Raw genomic sequence first — 24,945 nt, forward strand, 5'->3', positions numbered from 1 at the left:
AATAGAATAGAATAGAATAGAATAGAATAGAAGAGTTGGAAGGGACCTTGGAGATCTTCTAGTCCAGCCCCCTGCTTAGGTAGGAAACCCAGTACCATTTCAGACAAATGATTGTCCAATCTCTTCTTAAAAACTTTCAGTGTTGGAGCATTCACAACTTATGGAGACAGGTTGTTCCACTGATTAATTGTTCTAACTGTCAGGAAATTTCTTCTTAGTTCTAGGTTGCTTCTCTCTTTGGTTAGTTTCCACCCATTGCTTCTTGTCCTGTCTTCAGATGCTTTGGAGAATAGCTTGACTTCCTCTTCTTTGTGGCAACCCCTGAGATATTGGAACACTGCTATCATATCACCCCTAGTCCTTCTTTTCATTAAATTAGACATACCCAATTCCAGCAACTGTTCTTTATATGTTTTAACTTCTAGTCCCCTGATCATCTTTGTTGCTCTTTTCTGCACTCTTTCTACAGTCTCAATATCTTTTTTACATCGTGGTGACCAAAACTGATGCAGTATTCCAATTGTGGCCTTACCAAGGCATTATAAAGTGGTATTAATGTTTCACGTGATCTTGATTCTATCCCTCTGTTAATGCAGCCTAGAACTGTGTTGGCTTTTTGGGCAGCTGCAGCACACTGCTGGCTCATATTTAAGTGATCGTCCACTAGGACTCCAAGATCCCTGTCACAGTTACTACTATTGAGCAACAACATATTTCTGATCATCTATTCATCATATATGTTTATCTACTTTGGTATACCAGATAGATGGCACAACCACTGGAATTATCCCAATGCAGTAGCTTAGAGGTAGAGTACATATTTATTCAAAATTAATTGGTCAAATATATATGCATATGCATTAATTAAAAATCTCACAAACCCCAATTGAGTGTAGCCTTTAAACATACAGTACATTACGGGAGCCACCAAAGCTAAATGTCACACTGCTGTTTCAGTCCAGCTTTTGTCCTAATGGTTTTTTGCTTTAACTTCAGAAGGGTCTCCTTCAGTGGCCTAGTGTCCTGTTCTTCCTGAACCATGGACTTCACCAAACAGAGAAGAAGGGGACCATTCCCTGACTGATTCAAGGAGGCCCTTGAAGTAAATTAAACTAAATTAGTATCTGTGATACAGATGAAGTTCAGGGACTCCTGCTGGGTCTCAGTCCTGTCCTTTGAGGAATTGTCATCCCACTTTCTTGTTTTTGGCTTCACCACTAATGCACCGTGAAGCACCTGGGGTGTGATTTGGCTGTGATCCCATCTGCCCTAGCAAAACAGCATCCCTTGTCACCTATTCCCCTGCCAGGGAAAAGGGACTGTTTAATGGATCAGAGAATGAAGCAAGATAATGAATGGCCATGCTGTGTCTAATTTTTTTTGTTGTTGTTTGCCCTCCCCCTCTTTAATGAGAGACCCCCCAAGTCCTTACATGACCTGTGCCTCATACTCTGGTTCTCTGACTGCATGGGAGCAGGCCTGGAGCTGCACCTGACCCACAGCCATGCAGGAGCAGGTGGGAGAAGCAAGGGATTTCCTATAAATGAATTTAGCAGTTGATCACGGATGCTCTATAGGTTACAGTTTCCCAAAAGACCAGACGCTTGTTGGGTTTTTGTGTGCAAGTCCCGTCATCTGGGAATGCCTCAGGAAAGGGGCTGAATGGGAATCCAAAAAGCAGCTGTTGGGGCACAGCATCTTTTCTCAAATGTCTATCACAGAACAGCTTGATGACACGATTCCCTCAGTACGATTTAGTAAGGAGCTCCAGTGTGACTTATAATAATGGAGAGCGGGATTTGGTTGCTGCTCGTGGGGGCATCTTCCTGAAACCAGAATTTTCCAGGGCAGCCAAAAATCTCAGTGAAGAAAACCCAAGGGATGTAGAAGAATTCTGGAACTCATTGGCTCCAAAGGGAGTGTCCTTTAGGTGCTATGCAGTGATGGGATTCAGCCAGTTTGCACCACTTCAGCAGAACCGGTAGCTAATTTTTTGTTGCCCAGGCCCAAAATAAACTTCCGGAAGCGGCATCCACATAGAGAACCAGTTGTTCATATATTGAATCCCACCATTGGTGCTATGCATTTATGGATTTGAAGGAGAAGGAGAACACCATAACTTGAAGGATATTGATTGTCAAAGGCTAAAATATACAAAGGTCATCCTCGACTTACAACAGCATTGAAAAAAGTGACTTATGATTATTTTTCACACTTACGACCATTGCAGCATCCCCCATGGTCATGTGATCAAAATCCGGATGCTTGGCAACTGACTCATATTTATGATGGTTGCACCATCCCAGGGTCATATGATCACCTTTTGTGACTTTGTAACAAGGGAAATGAAAGGGGAAGCTAGATACACTTAACAACTGTGTTACTAACTCAACAACTGTAGTGATTCATTTAACAACTGTAGCAAGAAAGTTTGTAAAATGAGACAAAGCTCACTTAACAAATGTCTCACTTAACAACAGAAATTTTGGGCTCAATTGTGGTCACAAGTTGCGGACTACCTGTGCCAAAGTCATTATATGGCTGCATAGATCAGTTACCACAAGATATACCATAGCATAATTTTTTTACCACCAAAGAGCTATTAGCTAGCTATATGTAAAATCAGGCTGCCTACTATTCAATTTAGTTGTTTGGCAATTTAAAGAGACCCCCAAGAGCAGGAATAGCTACATTCTTTTAAACTTTGCCTTATTTTTTAATGTAGCCTGGCATAAAAATATCTTTAAAATACAGCTATTCCATTAATAGGTTTTTTTCCTTAAATTTTTACTTCCAGGTGAGTGAGTAAAATGTTTTATTTGTTACAGTTTCGGACCCCCTCTCTAACTACATTCAGGAAGTTGCTGAAAACTGATTAAGATTAAGATAAAATAAGATAAGATGAGTGTTCTAGATTAGATCTTGACACTGTTATTTTTATTACTTATCAAATGTTCTTATAGTTTTGTTTTAGAAGTTCCATTTGTCCCATATTCACACATTGATGAACAGCAGCAGAATATAAATGTAATAAATAAATGAAAAATAACAAATCATTAAAGAAAACAAGTGGAATTTCAGGTAACTGTTGGTTACAAAAAAAAAGAGAAGGAAAAAGAGGGAAGGGAAGGGAAGGGAAGGGAAGGGAAGGGAAGGAAAGGAAAGGAAAGGAAAGGAAAGGAAAGGAGAGGCAGGTAAATAGAGAAGAAAGGGGAGGGGGAACCTACAGGCTGAAACATTCCAATCACTATATCTTATGGAAGACAATACTTTTAATTTTTGCTACACAAAGCCTCTGTCCTGAACCAGATGGGGTTTGCCTCATTCATCATGCTTTCTTGCAATACAATGCCAGGCCTGACAACCATAACACTTGAAAATGAGAGGAGTGGACATAATTAATGCTCATGAATTGCAAACAATGCTTTATTAAAGGGCTCTTGCTTGCCCTGGACCATCTGTTTGGTATCACCAGGCCTGGAGCATCCTCAGGCTATAATAATTTGTGGCTTTAATAATTTTACCTCTTAATTAAAGCTTAGTTTGCTGCACTCTGAAGGTAGTCTAGTGAACATAGGCCAGGCTGGATGTAAAAGAGGCCATCCTAGATGGATAAATAATAAAATTGGGTGGTATCAGATTACGTTAAAAGTGTGGAACAATTTCAGATTTTACAGAGGAATCTCTATCTCTGAGGAAAGGATACTTTGGTCCTTCTTTTACTGTTTCGGGATGTTGGAGAAATACCATGAAAACTCTCCCTTGTTCGAGTCATCGCATAGAAAACTTTTACTCTGGTCCACAAAAAAGTCTGGATGAAAAACTGTCACTGTGGCTTTCTTTAGAGAACCTTAAAGAATCTATTCCTGATATCATTTATTGACCCTGACATCAAGGAGACCTAACTCTAACCTTAAGAAAAACCCTAGTTTCATTTCGTTTCATGGGATTTTCCCATGCATTTTGCTTTGGTCCACAAAGAAGTCCAAACAAAAAGCTGTCATTGTTGCTTTCCTTAGAGAACCTCTAAGAATGTATCCCTGACATCAGTTTTTGGCCCTGACTCCAAGCAGAGCTATCATTAATCCTAACCCTAATCCTAACTTTAGTTTCATTTCTTTGGCAATGGAATTTCCCCGTGAATTTTACTGTTATCCACAAAGAAGTCAGAACAAAAATGTGTCATTGCCTCTTTTGCTAGAAAACCTCTAAGAATCTCTCCCTGACGTTAGGTTTTCACCCTGACTCCAAGCAGACCTATCACTAATCCTAATCCTAGTTTCATTTCATTGGCAATGGGATTTTCCCATGTACTTTACTGATCTAAAAAGAGCAAAAGGATTTTACAGTCACTTTATTTAGAGAACCTGTAAGAATCTATCCCTAACATTAATTTTTGCCCATGACTCCAAGGAGAACGACCCTTAACCCTAACCTTAATTTTGTTTTCATAGGTAATGGGGTTTTCCCATGTATTTTACTATTGTCCATAAATAAGTCTGAATGTTAAACCATCACCCTCACTTTCCTTAGAGCGTATCTCAAAATGTATCCCTCACATCAGCATTGGCTCATTCACACTTGGTTACTTACACCTTTTTAACAAGTAGATAATCTTTCAAAAGTTTGCCTTTGCATATCAGCATCATAATAGTAACATTTCCATGACAATCTCTGTAGGGTTTGTCCCATTATCTAGAGTAGCTGTTTTGTAGCAGGCTGTGCAGTTCCACTGCACGAGGAGTGTGTGTTTGCACCTGCATCAGTAGAACAATTGTTTGCTTATCTTTCTGTGCTGTTTTAGCTAATTTTGCATTCTAAGTCTAATGTATGTCCTATATTTGTTTGGTTACAGTTAAAACTTTTTATTAGGATGACATTCCTAACAATCCCCCAAATTCCTCTGGGTTCATCCATTTCTTACATGGGGAACTGGAAAGAGTTTATCTTTTCTTTGGTCTTTCCTGTTGACTGTTTTGTGTCTATGTTCCAAGACTCTAGCCAAGAAGCACATGTAACACTGAGAGAGCTGCAAGTTCTTCAGAGATGTCTATGTCTTAGGGTCAATATTATTTTCTAGCACCCATCCCGGCTAAAATGTAGCCATGACCCCAGTTATTTTCATCTTGTACGGAGAGGTTGATATAAAGTTTCTTTTAAGAAAGGCTCTTTGTTCCCCAACCATTTACCATGCATGTCCCAACAGATTAGCCCTGAATGAAATAAACAAAACAGAAAGAAAATGGCCTATCATTCCTGCAGAGCATGCCAAACACCCTCTTGGCCTAAGGATCACAAGACAGTCTTGTGGAATATACTGGAATATACCATCTACTGGTATTTGAATAACGCAAAACAAACATGTCAAAGCAGAAAGGGCATTTCTAGAGTAAAATCCATTTTTCATAAACACCATTCCTTTTTTATCAGTTCATTGCTCCAACCAAATATTCCACTCCCACCTTATCAAGGTTTAAAAACAGCAAATTTAACTTAATGACCTTGAGGAACCAGAGGGTTGCTACCAAGACAGCAATCAGATAAAAGAAACCTAAGTCCTGGATAGAACTATAACCTGAAGAATCATCTCAGATAACAGCTTCTTTAGTTCTCAGGAACATAAAGAGATGGAGGGAGGAAGCAGATTCAAGCTTGCAAGATTTTTTTTTTCTTTACTATAATAAAAATAGTATACTTGACTTTAGTTTCATAGTCTGGTCTACCTCAAAAGGTTAACAAAGGGAGACAAACGGTTCCACATCTTTCAGAGGAAGAAGCAAGAGACCGCAATAAAAGAAGCTGCATTATTTCTCAGACTCCCCTGCCATCTTCTGAAGTCTCTTTAGGACCCTTTAAAAACTGTGTAATTTTAAAATGAGAAGGATTGTGACCATGTATGAAATAGATGGGAACAATCAGTTCAGGCCATATTAATATGCTAGGTGTTAAAAAAGGGCCAAGACCTGTTAAGAAAGCCAGTTATGAATTAACATGCCCATAATTCACTTATCTGAGGGTAAACATCCTGAAATGTTATTTTAATTATTAATGTGTTAATTGAATGATGTAGGGCCAGTTTCCACAGGAGGACTGTTAATGAAGTTATTGTTATCAGTCCCTTTTTACATGATGTTCTGCTGGTTGATATACAGACATTAATTAGAAATATAAGAACTAGGCCGGACATTATCAGCTTTCTAAATGATTGCATTTTGTATAGAAATGATTAAAAATGATATGAAAAATGGATTTCTAAAGAGCTGTTAATTAAAAGGCATAGTGGAAAAAATATTCTTAAATATTTGTACATATATAGAGATGAGTAAATTTTGATAATACATTTTGTTAATTTGTATTACACTAACAGCTCATCTTTTCTAAAGGACTCAATATGTTCCAGCCCTCTACAGATGAGACTTTAAGTTGTTTAATTTCCTCAGGTAAAATATAAGATGTAAAAAGAATTGCCTTCTCTAGGTACAGAGATTGCCCCCATCACCCCCATAATCATGAAAAAGGGGCAGATCTTCAGAATGCTAATTAGCAGTTTTTAACAATTGCAGCCCTGCTATAATGCCAATTTAAGCAAAGTTCCCTTCCACTGGCAAGCTCTGTTTTTCCCTGGATAAAACACAGCACAAGTGTAAGGGGTCACAGTGAGGCCCTCTGTCACGATCTAGACAGCTGCCACAAGCAATATCCAGGATTTTGAAGAGCCAGGGGAAATGACTTTTGACATCCCTAGGCGCTGTTAGGAGGTACATCACAAACTACAGTAGTATAAGTGGAATCAAACAAGGATGCCTGCTTATATACAGTAGGAAAAGAGCAGTGCCCAATATTAGGAGAAATGGGAACAATCTTCAATCACCATGTCATTTCTTTATAGATTATCTTATTTTCTTAAAAACGTGAGCAGAGATATATTTCAGCTGCAGTTTGAATTATAACAATGTGATGAAATAATAGGGTCAGAAGTTAATTTCTATGAATCTTTTCTGCTATGCTAACATCAGTTAAAAATCACAGGAACAGTTCCAAGATATGGGACTTCACAATGGTCAAGATGGATTTAGATATATAGCAGAAGATATTTTAAAAGAATTGACCCTAATTTAATTATAATCCTTTTATATCTCCATTTGCAATAGAGTTTAAATAATTGAAACATGTTTCTTTACCATTGCTTGCTGTGGTTACAGTAACTATGTAGTACTTTATAAAATCCTATTTCAAACAGTTTCACTCCCAGTTTTATAGCACTATTTAGGATAAATTCGTTTATATATCATTATTATAAAAATCCCCCGAGACTAAACTAGCTATGCAGTACAAGCAAACATACACTGGAATATATACATTATATTAATAGTGCTTTTCTAACTCATTGTCCTTGTGTGTGTAAAAATCACTCTGCATTGTCATATTGAATACACATGGCTAGAATGTTTTATTATTTGTCAAAATATGTTGAGAAGATTTGAGAAGGTCTCATAGCAGCCACACCAAATCTTCAAGTGTCTATAGATGTTTCATGCCTTTAAAAAGCAGAACCAGCCATTGAGTCATTATTTGTGCTGGCCTAATGCAAATTTATTCATATGCACACAAACAGACTTACTTACTTTTGGGTATATTCATTTACATAATGCTTGGATTTAAAGTAATAAATCACAGTAACTATATTTCCTATGATTTCTATACATTCTGGAGCCTACTATACCGGATAACAGTAGAGTTCTGAAAAAGGTGGGGATTAGTGAACAACTTCCAGATTGGAAATGGAGAAGAAAGGACTCTCAGCCTAAGTGAGGCTAATTGGCCTGACATCTAATAATAATAATAATAGTAAAGTTGGAAGGGATCTTGGAGGTCATCTAGTCCAACCCCCTGCTCAGGCAGGAAACCCTATACCATTTTGGACAAATGGCTGTCCAGTCTCTTCTTAAAAACTTCCAGTGTTGGAGCATTCACCGCTTCTGGAGGCAGGTTGTTCCACTGGTTAATTGTTCTGTCAGGAGGTTTCTCCTTAGTTCTAGGTTGCTTCTCTCCTTGATTAGTTTCTACCTGTTGCTTCTTGTCCTGCCTTCAGGCACTTTGGAAAATAGCTTGACTCCCTCTTCTTTGTGGCAGCCCCTGAGATATTGGAACACTGTTATCATCCTTCTCTCCATTAAACTAGACATACCCAATTCCAGCAGCTGTTCCTTATATGCTTTAGCCTCCAGTCCCCTAATCATCTTTGTTGCTCTTCTCTGTACTCTTTCTAGAATGGTTTTGTTGCCATTAAGAAAAACTATTGAGAATAGGCTCCAAAATGGTAAGGTCTAAATATTACTTCAGTAAAGAAGCAAAGATTTCTGGTCTTTCCATTAAGAAGTGCTCCCTCTCAAAGGGAGGAAAATTTGCAATTTATTAAAAAAAAATCAAAAGACTTGAGGGGATATGCACACCACTGCAACAATATGGCCCAGCAGGGAGGCCTCCTATTCAGGGTTATTCCAGTGGCAATCAATCAGCTTTCCGTGCCTACTGAGGGTTCTTAGTTTTTATTGGCCATTTTTAAAGGGTTTTATTTAGTGTTGATTTTGGGAAGGTGCATATATCTATGCTCAGCTTCAACTACAGGAAAACCTTGGGATTCTCTAATAATGTCTGTAGTTGGGTAAATTTTAAATAGCTTCTAACTTTAAAGGAGAAAGTGACCCATCCAAATGGGAAAGTTCTTATGGTTCTTCTTCACAACCCAACAGAAAGTGGGAAATAAATTATATAAACAGAGTCATGACTGTGTACATCCATCTATACAGAATAATTCAAAAAGCCAAACACAACAAAATCTAGTGTAGTGTGAGGGGTGAATGATTTTGAGAACTAACTGGATCAGTCTGGGGGCTACAGAGAAAAAAAAATCAGGAAAAGATCCTATACGCATCCGTAGGGAGGGGCAGTGGCTTCATTACATAGAGGAAAATGCTATTGCCTCCTATGCCCATTCCTGGTGAAGGGGTGAAAAGAATTCATGAATTCATATACTGCATGCTTTCCCCACTTCATTATTCCATCCAGCTCAACAAAATGTTTGTTTATTAGATTATTTTTTTAAAAAAATCCCACCTTTATCAGTTTATAAATAACTCAAGGTGCCGGACATACCTAATGCTCCTTTCGTCCTCCTATGTTCTCCAAAACAACAATCCTGTGAGGTGGGTTGGGTTGGGATAGAGTGACTGGCGCAAGGTCACCTGGCTGACTTTCATGCCTCTGGAGGATATTGTGTAAAGAGAGTCATGTTTTTTTTTCCATTAGCCTAACTAGAACAACTGACCTAAACAAGACTCAACGTGGTGTAGGAAAAGTACTTGGCAAAAGATAGATTAAATTAAGTATACTTTTAACTGGGTAATCTCCAGACTTTGGGTGAATCCTAATAAAAGTATGTAGAATGAACCTGAACTACCATTATTGCAATAAACCTTTGGGAAAGATTGAGTTTTAAAACGGCCCATATTCTTTTAATGTGTCTCTCTGGAACAGAAAGTCACTGGGTGGCTTGGAACGTTGCATCCTGTCCACTCAGAATTCCTTCCTTTCCCAATCACATGACCCTGAGAGATTGGAAAGAACTTTATAAACCATGCTCTAACAAAAAGAAAGACTAGGGGTGACATGATAGCAGTCTTCTAATATATGAGGGCTGTCATAGAGAAGAGGGCATTGATTTATTCTCCAAAGCACCTGTGGACAGGACAAGAAGTAATGGATGGAAACCCATAAATGAGAGATCTAACCTAGTATTCTGACTCAAATTTAAAGCGCCTTCTTTTAAATACAGTCAGATAGATAACTCAAAAGAAAAGATCTTATAATAAACAAAAATATATTTATTAGAAAGATTACTTGCATTCACGCTGTGGTTGATACTCCTGGAAAATACATCTTTGTCCATTTCTTTAGACCATCTCTTTAGGTAAGAGAATGATGCTCTTCTATACCATCTTTATAACGACTCAGGCTTATTGTGTGACCTTCCATGGCCCATGCTTCTTACAGACAAAGAGATTCCGATGTGGCTTGTGTCTAGGAAGTCTCCCAATGACTTTTGATACTCCTCCCACTGACCCATCAACATACGTAGCATTTAACCCAATAACTGCCAGACACTCCAACACACTGATACCTGCTCTCTAGTTAGGACTACGTAGAGCTATATGGTCCGTAGAGCTATATGATTCAGAATACCTAGAATTAAAGACAAATTTCTGGTTAGTGAGAACAATTAATCAGTGGAATGCCTTTTCTCCAGAAAAGATTGGACAGCTATTTGTCTGGAATGGTACTATAGGGTGTCCTGCTGGTATAGGGTTGGACTAGAAGATTTTTGAGGTCCCTTTCAACTCTGTTATTCTGTAAATTCTGTAATTCTCATTTCCCTGCTTTGTTAATATCATCTATTCTTCTCTCTCTGTTCTTTCCACCAACTTAATTTTATTTTCATTGCCACCTTATTGTTATGGTCTTCCCCCAATTTTTCATTCAGGGGCTGAATTTATGAACTTATGGCTTGTCCTCTCCCTGCCTCCAAGTTGCTCCCTTTCCCCAGTTTTAGCCATCCTCCAAACCCAGTGTTAGCACAACTCTTTCATGGTATGTTATATGTTACATAAAATACACAGTCAGGAATGCTCAAACTGGAAATTGAAGAAATTATGATTCTCGACTTGGCTGCAAATGGAAAGTGAGTTGGTTGGTTTTCTGAGGAATTATTTATCTTAGTGGCCTTTCTAGTCATTAAAATTTTCAGGAAGCTCTTTCTAAATATGTTCCTTCTCAGAGGTTTGTCTGGCAGTTTGTATCATACACAGTCTTTGGAAAGCAGTTGTATAGATTCTTCCCCTTCATTCTCTGACTTGAGAAGTGCAGCCAAGACATCTGTCTTTCGAAGGGCTTGTAACTGTTAATTAATAGTGATGTTCTGAGTTGGTTTTTAAACTTTTCATTTTATATTTCAGATTTTAATTATTGTTAACTGTCATGAATATTTTTAAGTAGAAAAGCAGAATATAAATAGAATAAATTTAAGCTTATACTACTTCAGTGTTGTATCTTTTACTGTGCATAAATTTAACCACATGACAAATAAGATACTAATAAATTGAAAATAAATAAATAAGAATGCTTGATAAGAAACAATTAAGTGAAGACAAAAAAACATTATGTTGATCTCTCTTGGCTAAACCACTAAATTCTGAAATTCATATAAAGCAGGGGTGTCAAACTCAATTTCATTGAGGGCCGCATCATCATTGTGGTTGCCCTCAGGGGGCCGGGTGGGTGTGGCCAGTGTGGGTGCAGCCTACTGGGTGGGCGTGGATGGAGTGGGTGTGGCCTACTGGGTGGGTGTGGCCAGTTCTACATCATTTGCGTTAAGGGTGCCTGTGGGGGCCTGGGAAGGAGTGGGATAGCTCTGAGGGTCTCTGGCAGAAGGGGGTGGGACCAGGGCAAATGCCAAGGCATGATCCACTGGAGGAGCCTCACTGTTCCTCTCAGGCCATGCGGGGGGGGGGGCTTATGGAGCTAAGACTGAATGCATTTCAGCATAGATGGCCATTACAAAATTGTATATTGGCTCCCGGCTGGCCTGGGACAGGGCCAAGGCAGAGGGGGCCGATCCTTCACTGTTTCCAGGATGGCTTCACGGGCCACGTGAAACCACTTCGCAGGCCGCATCCAGCCCCCGGCCTTGTGTTTGACATTTCTGATATAAAGCATCAAAGGTATCAATCTGAAGAGGAGATCTTTCACCTATCAGAACATATATGCTTGTTATCAGTCTTCATAGGAAGCCATTGTATGAACTGGTCTAGCAGTTAAGGCACCAGCTAGTAAACCAGGAGACTGCGAGTTCTAGTCCCACCTTAGCCATGAAAGGATGCTGAATGATTTTGGGACAATCATTCTCAGCCCAACACACCTCACAGCTGTGGGGAAGTTAGGAGGAAGAAAGAGTATTATATATTTTTATCACCTTGAGTTACTTACAAAGTAATAAAGGTAGGTACAAAAACTAAAAAATGGAGTTGTTGAGTTATTGGGGGGGGGAAGTATCTAGTTCTTACTTCTAAAATTTATTAAGAACTCTATAGATTCTGATCATTAGGGTTATGATATATATGGCCTTTCCTAGATATGTCCTCCCTTTGTGGCCTAAAATCTCAATCCATTTGATATTTTTTTTAAAAAAGATATTTAAAATGTCTATGCTTGTGCAGAATATGTGGCAGCTTTTCTTCTTTTCTTCCCCTTTGAAGAGGAGCACCAGTTCCTTATCCTCCTATCTTTAACTCTCCATAGCTAAGCCCCATTACTGAGTCTCTAACATCCTCTTGTTTCTCTCCATTGATCGGTTCTGCCTCATATGACCATCAATTCTGCACAACAATAAAAAGCATTTACTATTTTGTGGTAAAAGGTTGGGGCTATACATTACAGAATTATGACACTGTAATAATTTTAAGTAAGAATATCTGAACTAAAATGGCTACTAACAAGAAATCCAGCTCTTGCCCCTTCAACAAAAAGTTCTAGTTATACGTATTATATTAAAGCATATTGAATTTGCTTATGTTATATTTCATAGAGAAAGAATCAGCCTTGAGACTCACCTCTCCATCTCTTCCTTTGACTGAAAGGAACTCTATCTGGGAGCTATATAGAACCTCAATTAAAAAGCAAAGTTATATGAAGAACAAATTAGTTGAGTTTCAGTAGAAAAACAGGTCAGGCAGGAAAAATGGTTTAATAAGAATAAAGACTAGGGATAAAAAGATAAAATACAAAGATTAACTTTTATTGCCCGATGGTGATTCAGAACCTGAAATTATAACAAGAAGCATGTATTCCGGCTATCTAAGGATCACTTACTCTTTATACAATAATAAAAGTTACTGCCCTGAGTTATTCATGTACTTGTACAAAATGTGCAATTACAAAGATGTATTTAAAATACACCATAGCAAATGGCAACCCTTGGCTGATCTTGGCTAATCCTCAAAATACTCAGCAGGATCCTAATATTTGCACAGAAGACCATCCAAATGTATCAGGCTTCAGAAAACCTATGTACTCATCAAGATTCAAGCATGACTCAAAAAAATAAAAAAATGGAGTGCCCATCTCATTCCACCCCCAAAACCATATCAAACATTTTATATCTGAAAATAAATCATTTGGCACAAAATCCTGTCCTTTCTGAAGAATTTGTATTTGCTCCTCTGGAAGAGGTGGGTGATCACTTACCAATCTCTTTTGTATTGGATGGAGAATCCTTGATTTTTTGCTGCTAGCAGATGGCTGTTTGCCCCTGGGCAGTGGCAGATTGGATCAGCAATACCGTTCAAACTGCTGTAAAGTATTTCTGTCATGTAGGAAATACATTCTTCCAGCAGAGCATCTCCCCTTGTGAGATTGGCTTATAGGAATAACATATCTAACTTATTGTGCATCTATATGGAGGGAAGTGTGTAGTGGGGTGCCCCAGGGCTCTGTTCTGGGCCCAGTACTCTTCAACATCTTCATCAACGATTTGGATGAAGGGATAGATGGGAAACTCATCAAATTTGCAGATGACACCAAGCTGGCAGGAATAGCCAACACTCCAGAAGACAGGCTTAAGATAAGAAGGATCTGGACAGACTTGAACACTGGGCACTAACTAACAAAATGAAATTCAATGGTGAAAAAAGCAAGGTTCTACATTTAGGCAAGAAAAACCAAATGCACAAGTACAGCATAGGTGGCACCATGCTCAATAGTAGTAACTGTGAGAGGGATCTCGGAGTCCTAGTAGACAATCATCTAAATATGAGCCAGCAGTGTGCTGCAGCTGCCAAAAAGGCCAACACAGTGCTAGGCTGCATTAACAGAGGAATAGAATCAAGATCACGTGAAGTATTAATACCACTCTTCAATGCCTTGGTAAGGCCACACTTGGAATACTGCATCCAGTTTTGGTCACCACTATGTAAAAAAGATGTTGAGACTATAGAAAGAGTACAGAGAAGAGCAACAAAGATGATTAGGGGACTGGAGGCTAAAACATATAAGGAACGGTTGCGAGAATTGGGTATGTATAGTTTAACGAAGAGAAGGACAAGGGGGGAAATGATAGCAGTATTCCAATATCTCAGGGGCTGCCATAAAGAAGAGGGAATTAAGCTATTTTCCAAAGCACCTGAAGGCAGGACAAGAAGCAACGGGTGGAAACTAATCAAGGAGAGAAGCAACCTAGAACTATGGAGAAACTTCCTGACAGTGAGAACAATTAATCAGTGGAACAGCCTGCCTCCAGAAGCAGTAAATGCTCCAACACTGGAAGTTTTTAAGAAGAGACTGGACAGCCATTTGTCCGAAATGGTGTAGGGTTTCCTGCCTGAGCAGGGGGTTGGACTAAATGACCTCCAAGGTCCCTTCCAACTTTACTACTATTACTATTACTAAGTGTTACATTTGAAAAAAATCGGTTAAAATATGTCCTGCTTCTTGTCTTTCCCATTGTTCGATCCTTTGTGGATAATGTTGCTGTTTTTAAATTAAATTGTTGTTTAATTCTTTCAGTAAATTGTTTTTAATTAATCTCATGGAGTTCACAAAAGCTCACTCAACAAAATGGGTGAATATGAAAGCATTCTTCTCCCATCTTACCTGAGTTCTCTTACAATGAACTCTTTATCTTTTGAATGTTCATTCAGAAACAAGGCACTGTGTTAAATTATGTTAACAATCTGATCATATTTATTCTTAGGCCTCTTCCCTATTCCTATTACCAGTTAATGTGGGATTACATAGCATTTTCTCTGGAGATGTGGAGGCAAGGACAAGAATAGACAGGTTGCCAGTTGCCTGCAATTTTTTTCATTCTCTTATTAACCCCCTCCCCCCTTCTTAATGCCAAGAAGGCTATCTAGCAAACATGAAAAGATAGATCAGAGCAGAACAGCAGTATGAAACTGCTAAAGAGGATAGGGAGAGAGAGAGATTGGTATGGAAAGGCACTTATGGTGAGGCAATTTGAGACCTTATGAATTGTGTGAATAAGAAAACCCCCTTTCCCCGTCTTACCACTAGAGGGAGGCTTTGAATTACGCATCTTGAATCTCTTCAAAGAAAGGTCTTGATCTTTAATAGGAACACTTTCCCAAAGAATGACATTTGTGTTATCTTATTACTGTGTACCTCCTGAGGCCATGTGTAATAGAAAGCAAGCTAATACCTGAGGAGGAGGAGGAGAAGGCTCCTTGTAGTCATTAAACCAAAAATAGACTCTTAAACAGATAGTATCTGCAACCCTGTTACCCCACTGAAGCAAAATAATTACTTTATTTGAAATGTTCTGCAACAAGGTAATATTTGCAAATAAGAATAGCAGCATTGAATTCCTTATTAGATTATCAGATTTTCCAGCTATTGATAATGAATTAGAACTGAATAACACTGGATGTTTTGAATCTTCAGACATAATCTGTTTATACACCCAACGTGTACCAACAGAAGAATATTGTTAAAATATGAATTCTTGTCAGGGAGTTCTAGAATGTACAAACAGCATCTAGACAGTTCTCTTTCATTTACATCTATCTCTTAATTGATATACATGACAAATATATTTATCAGAGATCTTAAATGCTGGATGGGCTTTTAAGAAGAATATATTAAGTCAGATAAGCTATGTGCTACCATATATCACAAATAACACTGTGAATTATATTTGGAAAGATACTGAGCAGTATTTAGTAGCGTTCTACAACAATTATAATAAATAATTAGCATTGTATTCTTAACTATACAAACTGATGCTGGGATACCAGTGGAATTGGGAAAAAAAGATAATCAAACAATGAATCAGCAAATACCTACAGGCAAACAAAGTCATTACTAAAAGGCAACATGGGTTTGTCAAAAACAGATCATGCCAGACAAATCTTATTGCATTCTTTGACCAAGTGACAAAATTAGTGAACCAGAGGAATGCTGTGGATATAATTTACTTGGACTTCAGTAAGGCATTTGACAAAGTAGATCACAGCCTACTACTTGATAAGATAGAAAAATGCGGGTTAGACAGAATCATCACCAGATGGATCCATAGCTGGCTGACTGGCCATACTCAGCATGTGGTCCTCAATGGAACCGCATCTACATGGAGGGAAGTGTGTAGTGGGGTGCCCCAGGGCTCTATTCTGGGCCCAGTGCTCTTCAACATCTTCATCAATGATTTGGACGAGGGGATAGATGGGGAACTCATCAAATTTGCAGACGACACCAAGCTGGCAGGAATAGCCAACACTCCAGAAGACAGGCTTAGGATACAGGAGGATTTGGACACTAGGTGCTATCTAACAAAATGAAATTCAATGGTGAAAAAAGTAAGGTTCTACATTTAGGCAAGAAAAACCAAATGTACAGGTATAGTATAGGGGGTACCTTGCTCAATAGTAGTAACTGAGAGGGATCTCGGAGTCCTAGTGGAAAATCATTTAAATATGAGCCAGCAGTGTGCTGCAGCTGCCAAAAAAGCCAACACAGTTCTAGACTGCATTAACAGAGGGATAGAATCAAAATAACATGAAGTGTTAATACCACTTTACAATGCCTTGGTAAGGCCACACTTGGAATACTGCATTCAGTTTTGGTCACCACGATGTAAAAAAGGTGTTGAGACTCTAGAAAGAGTACAGAGAAGAGCAACAAAGATGATTAGGGGACTGGAGGCTAAAGCATATAAGGAACGGCTGCTGGAATTGGGTATGTCTAGTTTAACGAAGAGAAGGACGAGGGGGGACATGATAGCAGTGTTCCAATTTCTCAGGGGCTGCCACAAAGAAGAGGGAGTCAAGCTATTTTCCAAAGCACCTGAAGGTAGGACAAGAAGCAATGGATGGAAACTAACCAAAGAGAGAGGCAACCTAGAACTAAGGAGAAATTTCCTGACAGTGAGAACAATTAATCAGCGGAACAGCTTGCCTCCAGAAGCGGTGAATTCTCCAACACTGCAATTTTTTAAGAAGAAACTGGACAGCCATTTTTCCGAAATGGCATAGGGTTTCCTGCCTGAGCAGGCGGTTGGATTAGATGACCTCCAAGGTTCCTTCCAACTTTATTATTATTATTATTATTATTATTATTATTATTATTATTATTATTATTAAATACATTTCAGAGCTGAATCTAGGAAAAAATCTGAACTGTGCACTTGTATCTTTAGGGTGGATTCCCTTAATCCATATCATTTGATTTGCCTTTCAACTAGTCAGAAGCATCTCTGATTTGTCTGGATAAAAGCTTAATTGTTTTGCCCTAATATAATTCTCATTGACATCTCATATTTTTTCTTTAATTGTTAAGATATAAAAAAAAACCCTAGAAATAGGTCAGCAGTGCAGGTGAGACATAAAAATATCACATGCTGAACAATCTTTCCAAGAAGTTTAATCTATTGGATTGGGCCCATGTGTAGCATCTAAATCCATATAGATTGGATGAATTTTTACTGAAAAATGCTGTGCAAATTGGACAAAGTGTTCCTACTTCTCCAAGTGTGCTTGGGGGAAGAAGAAATCCATAGGATATTACATTCTCTTAATATCTTTCCCCAAAGCAAGAGAGACTTGCTTCAGCCAGCCTAGTGATAGCCCCATCTTAGATTTTAACTGATGTCTTTATGGTAGAAAATGTTTCAAGTCAGACAAGCTGCTATTGACTCTACAATGCGTTACATGATTCCATAGAGGTGGTTTTTTTAAAAAAAAACAAAAAAAACAAAAAACTATTCTATATCCTACAGGCATCTTTACTACAATATTCCATCATGCTTACTCTGATGACAGGCTATACAACATTTGTCTGATGTAAAACGTGTCACTATTTGAGATGTTTTGATTTAGGAGCACTGCTGGAGTGCAGGAATCCTTTCTATTCCTTACCTTCCTTACCTTATATATACCTTTATACATTCTTTCAAATCCATCAAACATAGTACTTTCAATACAATGTAGAACAAGACATCCTGTGCACGTCTATTCACAAGTAAATATCACTGAATTCATTGGCTTAACTTTCAGGCAAGAGGGTCTGAGATCTCCTGTAAGGTTGCACTTATACAGTACATCAGGAAATTGAGTCAAGGCTTTAGTCCAAAGAAGCTACTTGAATAAGCAGCAAAACATTTCAAACCAAAAGAAAAAAAGAAAAAAAAAGTCCAGTTGCCATGACTCAACTTCCCGACAACTTTACATGGATGACTGAGAATCTTCATTGACATATTGCATTTCTACATAATTAATTCTACATAATTTTACATATTTATCCATGTAGCATATACTTCTTCTTGTGCCATATCCATTATCAGATGTTGGCGATCCTGTTTTTATCAGCAACCACACGAAAAAGTGCTGCTGAGTTTTGTCCAAACCAGTCCCTTAGATTTTGAAGCCACGATGTTCTTCTTCTGCCTGGACCTCATTTGCCTTCAATCTTTCCCTGGAGGATTAAATGGAGTATGGCGTATTTTTCTGGGTACTTACCCCAAAGGAAATAGTATGATGGGCAAGAATGTAAAGCATCCTAAGTTCTTATCTGTTTCCTGAAGCCCTACATATCTCTATTTGACTATAACAACTATATAAATTCTCAACTGGCAAATCACATACCTTACTAAATGATTACCTTCTTCAAAAAAAATAAATCTCCCTCCAGATCTCACTTGTTCAATGTATTTAAAAACTAACAAGACTTCAGTAATCTCTGCAAAGATTATAAAAAATAAAGAAGATGTGAGGGAATTTGGTTGATGAAGTTTGTGCAAAGTAAGATCTTGCTTGTTCTTAGCTGGTTCTTAAGTTGTTTTTGTTAAGGTTACTTACTTCTGTGCTATTACAGGGTTCTCTTGGCAGATGGATCAGGGCCAGAGACTTCAATCACTGCACATCAAAGTGATTTTCCATCTCTGGGATTAATCTGCAGCTCACCACGCATGTCTGTTCAGAATTCCTGTTAAATTCAGCTGAACCTCTTTACAGTTAAATGCAGCTTCCCAGCACCTGCCAAATGTGTAGAGGCTGCAATTTCCAAAACAGATAGATAGATAGATAGATAGATAGATAGATAGATAGATAGATAGATAGATAGATAGATAGATAGATAGACAGACAGACAGACAGACAGACAGACAGACAGACAGACAGACAGACTACTTTATTGGCCATGTGTGATTAGACACAAAAGGAATTTGTCTCTAGTGCATAAGCTCTCAGCGTATATACAAACAACAAAGTAATATAATCATAATAATGATACCAATAAAAAAGGTAATAGAAAAGATGAGAAGGATAATAGCAACCGAGCTACTGTATATGTAAGGTGTAACTATTTAGCTGATCCTTTCATGGATAAACTTCCTTATATTATTTACTCAGAGCTAGAAAATGGATGGATGAGATCTGATAAGATGATAAAGAAGTCTGACTATGTTATAAGGATGGGATTTCAGACTGTTGAAAAGAAAGTGGACAGAGTCTTTTGTGATGTAAATTCTACCACTTATGAATTTAGTCCCTGTCCCTTCTGGTTGATTAAACAGGCAAGGAAGGTACTGAAGATTGGATCTGCTTCCTTGTTGGAGTGGGAGATTCTCTTGAGAGAATCACATTGGTCATTTTCACTGATGACATACGATGAGTCACGGATAGAGGGAGTTCAATTATTCTGGTCCTGTGAACTTCTTAGCAGCCTTTTGATACTACTGAACACAGCATCCTTATGGATTACATATAAAAGATCAAAATGGGAGCCAACAGGTCTGCTCCTTCTTGAGTTAGCAAGTCCAGTCATTGGTTGCATTGGAGAAAAGATTGAGCCCACAGGCAGTCAAATGGAGGCCTTAGTTCTGCTTCTTTATTTATATGAAGCTACTAGGGGAGATCATCTATTAGTGCAGAATAAGTTATCTTCATCTTACTGATGACACTCAGTTATGTATTTCCCCTTTGGGACAAACAGGAGATGTGATAGAAGTCCTAATCAGTGACTAGAGGCTGTCAGGACCTGTGACTAGAGGCTGTCAGGATGGGGAGAAACAGGGTCATATTCAATCACATAAGATGGAGTGACCATCACTTTGGAAGACAACTGGTTCTGGAGTGATGGGGTTCAGAAGATAACTTTGGTTCTTGGTGAGGTTCAACTTTCCCCTGAAAATGCAGTCCCATAATCGGGCAGCTCTCACAATATCTATTGGAGGACCAGATGAAAACTGCAACCAAGAGGGCTTTTTCCAGTTTTGACTACTGCATCAGTTGTAGCCTTCTCTAGAATAGCAGGCACCTTTGTTAATTTACATTTGAATTGCTGTAATTCACAAACACCATAGAAAAGTGCTCAGAGATACAAATACATGTATGAAAAGACAAAAAAAAAAGTGTTTTTAATGGTCTGTAAGCATCTCATTATTCCCCCTGTGTTCTGGAGGTAGCAACAGGAAGAATGTGGGATCAGTGTAGAATTAACCCTTTTCAGAGAGCAATATCTAAACATAAACATGAAACCTATGGCCATGCAAGCCTCATATACCTCTCACAATCCTTAGTTGCCATCTCCAGAGTGCTGCAGAAATTGCTACCTATATGTAATGCAGCAGAAGATGAAAATGATTAAATACAAACTAGTGTAGATAAATTGAAAGGAAATTCAAATTTAGCATTTATAATGGCCCTACCTAATAGTTTTTGAAGTGTGGCAATTTTTTAGAGTGACTAATCACAAAGAAGAATAAAGAGGAGATGTAGCTTTTTTTTTCCAAGTGAGAAAAGAGAAAAGTGTCTGTATGAAGTGCCTATTGCTTTTTTGTAACCCATCATTATTGTCATATAAACTTGATATGTGATAGGGGCATACTGCTTGTTACATATTTAGAGCAGCAGCAATACCATCCTCTCCGTGTAATTCTCCATAGTTCATCACAGCTTGTGATGTCCAGGTTATCACTATGGTTTGTCTTTTGCAAGAAACATAATTTTCAGAAAACATATTCATTGCTGAAATCTTGTGTTTGATTTGGAATATCCTCCATCGTCACAAGACCACGACAATGCAGTTGTTTAATCTATTCTTCTACAATCCGAAAGGGATTGTTTAATTTTTTTTTTCAGGTTCTTAAGCAATTATAAAACAGGTGAAAAAACTCTAGCACAATAGGTAGGATATAGTTCCCCAAGTGCGGATTGCAACAAATGGGGTCCTATATAGACGTTGGGAAAGATTCTGAAAATAGCTGCCAATACTGCAGGAGCTGAATCATTTTTTTTTTTAGCAAGAGGAATTGGACTACTAAATGTCTCCCTTGTGTATCAGGACTATTATACTCCTCAATACCAATTGTTGGAGAACCGAAAGGAAATGGGCTTTTGCACCTATCCCCTCCCCCCTTTGTGGCTTTCCAGAGGTTTTTGCTTAATCATTGTGGGAACAGAAAGCTAGACAAGATACGCTTTTGGTCCTGATGATATTATATGGAAAATGCAAATTATACCCTGACTTTAGCTTCCCAAATCCTATGGGGACAATTCATATTTCCCTGGATGGCAGTTCCATGGGAAGTAAACAGGTGAACAAGGCCAGGGAATACAGTTTGCCAAAACTACTTTTCACAGATTATTGTATTTAAACCTGGTTCTGGCTTTTTCTGTGGAGGCCCTTGGAAAAGATAACCTCACTAATACACCAACTAGTGGATAATTCTCATGAGCATTTTCTGGGGGAGAAAAAGAGGGAGGAAGGGAGTAAAATCTATAATCTTTCAGTTTAAAAAATGCATGTTGCCATTGGGGAAAATAAAATTTCATGCTGAATCAAAGCTTATGCAGGCCATTTGATTTTGGGAATTAAATACCTCTGAAGCATAGAACAGTGGTTTCACACAGCCTGGCTCTCCTTGACAGATTGCAATAATTCAGGATATGTTCCATTTACTTGTTAGCAGGCAAAATGCCATGGAAAGTCTGTGGTTTTAAATGCATTTGAAATCCCTGTTTGGTATGTTTATTCTCCTTTACTAATGGCATTTTCTCCAGACTCCTGTTTCACTATGCTACAGATTTTTGTCTCTCCCCCTCCCCCATTTCATTATTATGATTTTTGAAAAGAAAAAAAAAGATGTTAATATATGCTGGAATTGCATTAAGAGGAGAAGGCATATCCTTAGTTTCTGTTCACCCTTTTAAAGTTGTATATGAAAACCAGGTGCTCACGGGGGAAAATAGTTATATAAATAAATCTGAGGCCTAGAAGGATGTCTGAAAACCACATGAAAGGAAACAGTTCCAAATCTGAGATGGAAGAAGTGGGCATTAAACTCACTCTTAATTCTGCATTTATAGAATCACTTGTATTATGGAAGAGCAAATAGGATGATAAAGTAAAATCAATTCACAATTACAGGATTAATACCAAGGCATTTCATATTATTGTAGCTACAGGTGTGCGTATGTATATATGCATGTATAAGGTATGTGCGTATTCTTCTCACTCATACACACACACACACACACACACACACACCAAAATACTTTACAAAAATAAGATAACGTCATGCCTAAGCCTTAAAAGCCTTCATGTAGCCCTCAGAATTTTTCCACAATTGTTACCCAGTGATGGCTGTTTTACTGTGACAGAAAGGGGAAATCAGTTATAATACATGGTCAGAAAGTAACTATATAAGTGCACCAAATTTGGCTTTTCTTTTAGCCTTAACTGTCACTTTGGGAAGTGGGTTCTAAACAAAGTATGGCCTTTAGTTTCACAAATGGCTGGGCTTATGGTTTAAGAAATTATAAACTTTTCAGGCTTCTCTCAAAATGGTAAAAGTAGTTCCAATTGCATAACAGACTTTAGGTAAGTTGTGTTCAAAAAAGAATCACAAAAAAAACTACATTATTTCAGGACAGAATCTTGGGAGCTGGGAGTTCCAAGGCAGTAATCATGGAGACCTTTCCAGATCAGCACTGTTCTCATGACTTTAACCAGCACCCTTTGGCCTGGCTTAAGCACAGTGGACACTGTTCAAATCTTGCTTCTATCAGCAAGTTACCCCTGAGAAGGCTTGCCAGATCTAGCTGCCTTTTGGCACATCCAAGTATCTCTGCACCATTTGTCTTGTGATGCTCTTCATCAGCATTCTGGAGGATCAAATAAAAGAGACTCCTGGTCTCAGTCAAAGCCTACTGGGTTCAGGGCAAAAAGGGATGCTCACTTGGGCATCACTGCTATGGCCTAGCAACACTAGGTTTGCTTTGTGGGATATCTCTTCCTGGTCCCCTTGAGGAACACTCTTGAGACCAAGCCATGAGGTTAGCACAGGAAAAGTTGAATAGAGCTGATACTGAAGGTGAATTTTAAAATTTTAATCAATGAGACTCTTTAAGCAAATTCTATTTACAAAGCCCTGTTTCTCCTATTTTCTGCTAACTCGTAATTTACTGTATCTGTTCATGGTTCAGAAGACAAAATAAACCTCACAGACAAATTTTAGGCTTATTTCTCCCAATCTGTTCTTCTTGGGCAGAGAAGGGCAATATCTTTGTGAATGTGAGTACACTTCTCTTTTTTATAGCCACTGAAGACCACAATGGGTATATAACAATGACATCCTCCTTTGAGGAAGGACTTTGCCAGTATTAAATGTAATAGAGGTTCTAACACATGTATTTTGCTGCTTCTTCTTTTTAAGCTCACAAAATTATACAGCAGAATTTTGGATGTTCTTGAAGCTATAAAAAGGGGGCCTAGAATCTGGACATAAAAGGATGAGATTAGGAGGGTTTTTTTTTTAAATTTGCAAAAATGCATGATTTGATTCTAATTTGATGGCTTGCCATACTTGCCAAATGACTAATTTAAAACTAGGATAATCAATCTGGTATCACTGAAGGGTTTGAACTATAATTTCCACAATTCTTTGCCATTGACCATGCCTCTGAATGGAACTGATTTAAATGGTTATAATTTAGGACCCTGAGAAGGTGCCCAAACCAAATCCTTACACTATAAAACCTTAGTTTGTCATCATATCTGAGAATTAAATACTATTCCATAGCCACTGAATAATGTACAATGACATTCTTGTAGTTGAGCAAAGCTTAGACAAATATTGATACAGGCTAGCACAGCCTTCTCTAACCAGGTACCTGCCAGATGTGCTAGATTCCAGATCTCATTTCCTCGGTCTGATTAATGGGAACTGTGGTTCAGCACATCTGGACAGCATCAAGTTGGTAAAAGAGGACTAGAAGAATACAGGATTGATGGATATTGATGAAAAACATTTGTGGGCAGGTGAGTTCCTAGGAAGGAAAGGAAAAAGAACATACTGTAGCTAGCTAAAGGTAGGGAAGAATCAGGCTCCATAAGGGGCTGCAGAGTTTTTGTGAGTTCTTTCAGAGCTGGGATGGGGTCCTGAATCAAAGGGATGTTCTGATTCGTTTAACATCAGTCTTAATTATGGAGGATAAGAAAAGGACTTGTGCCACAGATATCTATGGGATCTTACTATTTTCACCAGAGTATTATAAGCAGGGTTATGCTGCAAGGTCCACCCATTTTGTATTTGTGTGCAATGTCACCAAACAGATACAAAAGAAGCGTAGCTTGTATCATGACACCTTTGTCATTCTTTCCCTCTTATCCTTGCCTGCAGATGCCTTTGCCTAGCTCCATCTCAAGCAGGTTGTTTTGCAGATCATGTTTGTTGATTTCTTAAGAGCAGCAATATTTCAGGTACAAAGTGGAGCATTTCCATATGCAGAGGGATAAATTAAGATTTCTGAATATCTGAAATTCTGATTGATATGGTCTCTGCCACTACATCAATTCACGTCCAGGATGTTTTGGGGGGAG

The sequence above is a fragment of the Crotalus tigris genome, unplaced genomic scaffold (genome assembly GCF_016545835.1).
Source record: "Crotalus tigris isolate CLP2741 ecotype Arizona unplaced genomic scaffold, ASM1654583v1 scf7180000017742.2353718, whole genome shotgun sequence".
NCBI classification, from domain to species: domain Eukaryota; kingdom Metazoa; phylum Chordata; class Lepidosauria; order Squamata; family Viperidae; genus Crotalus; species Crotalus tigris.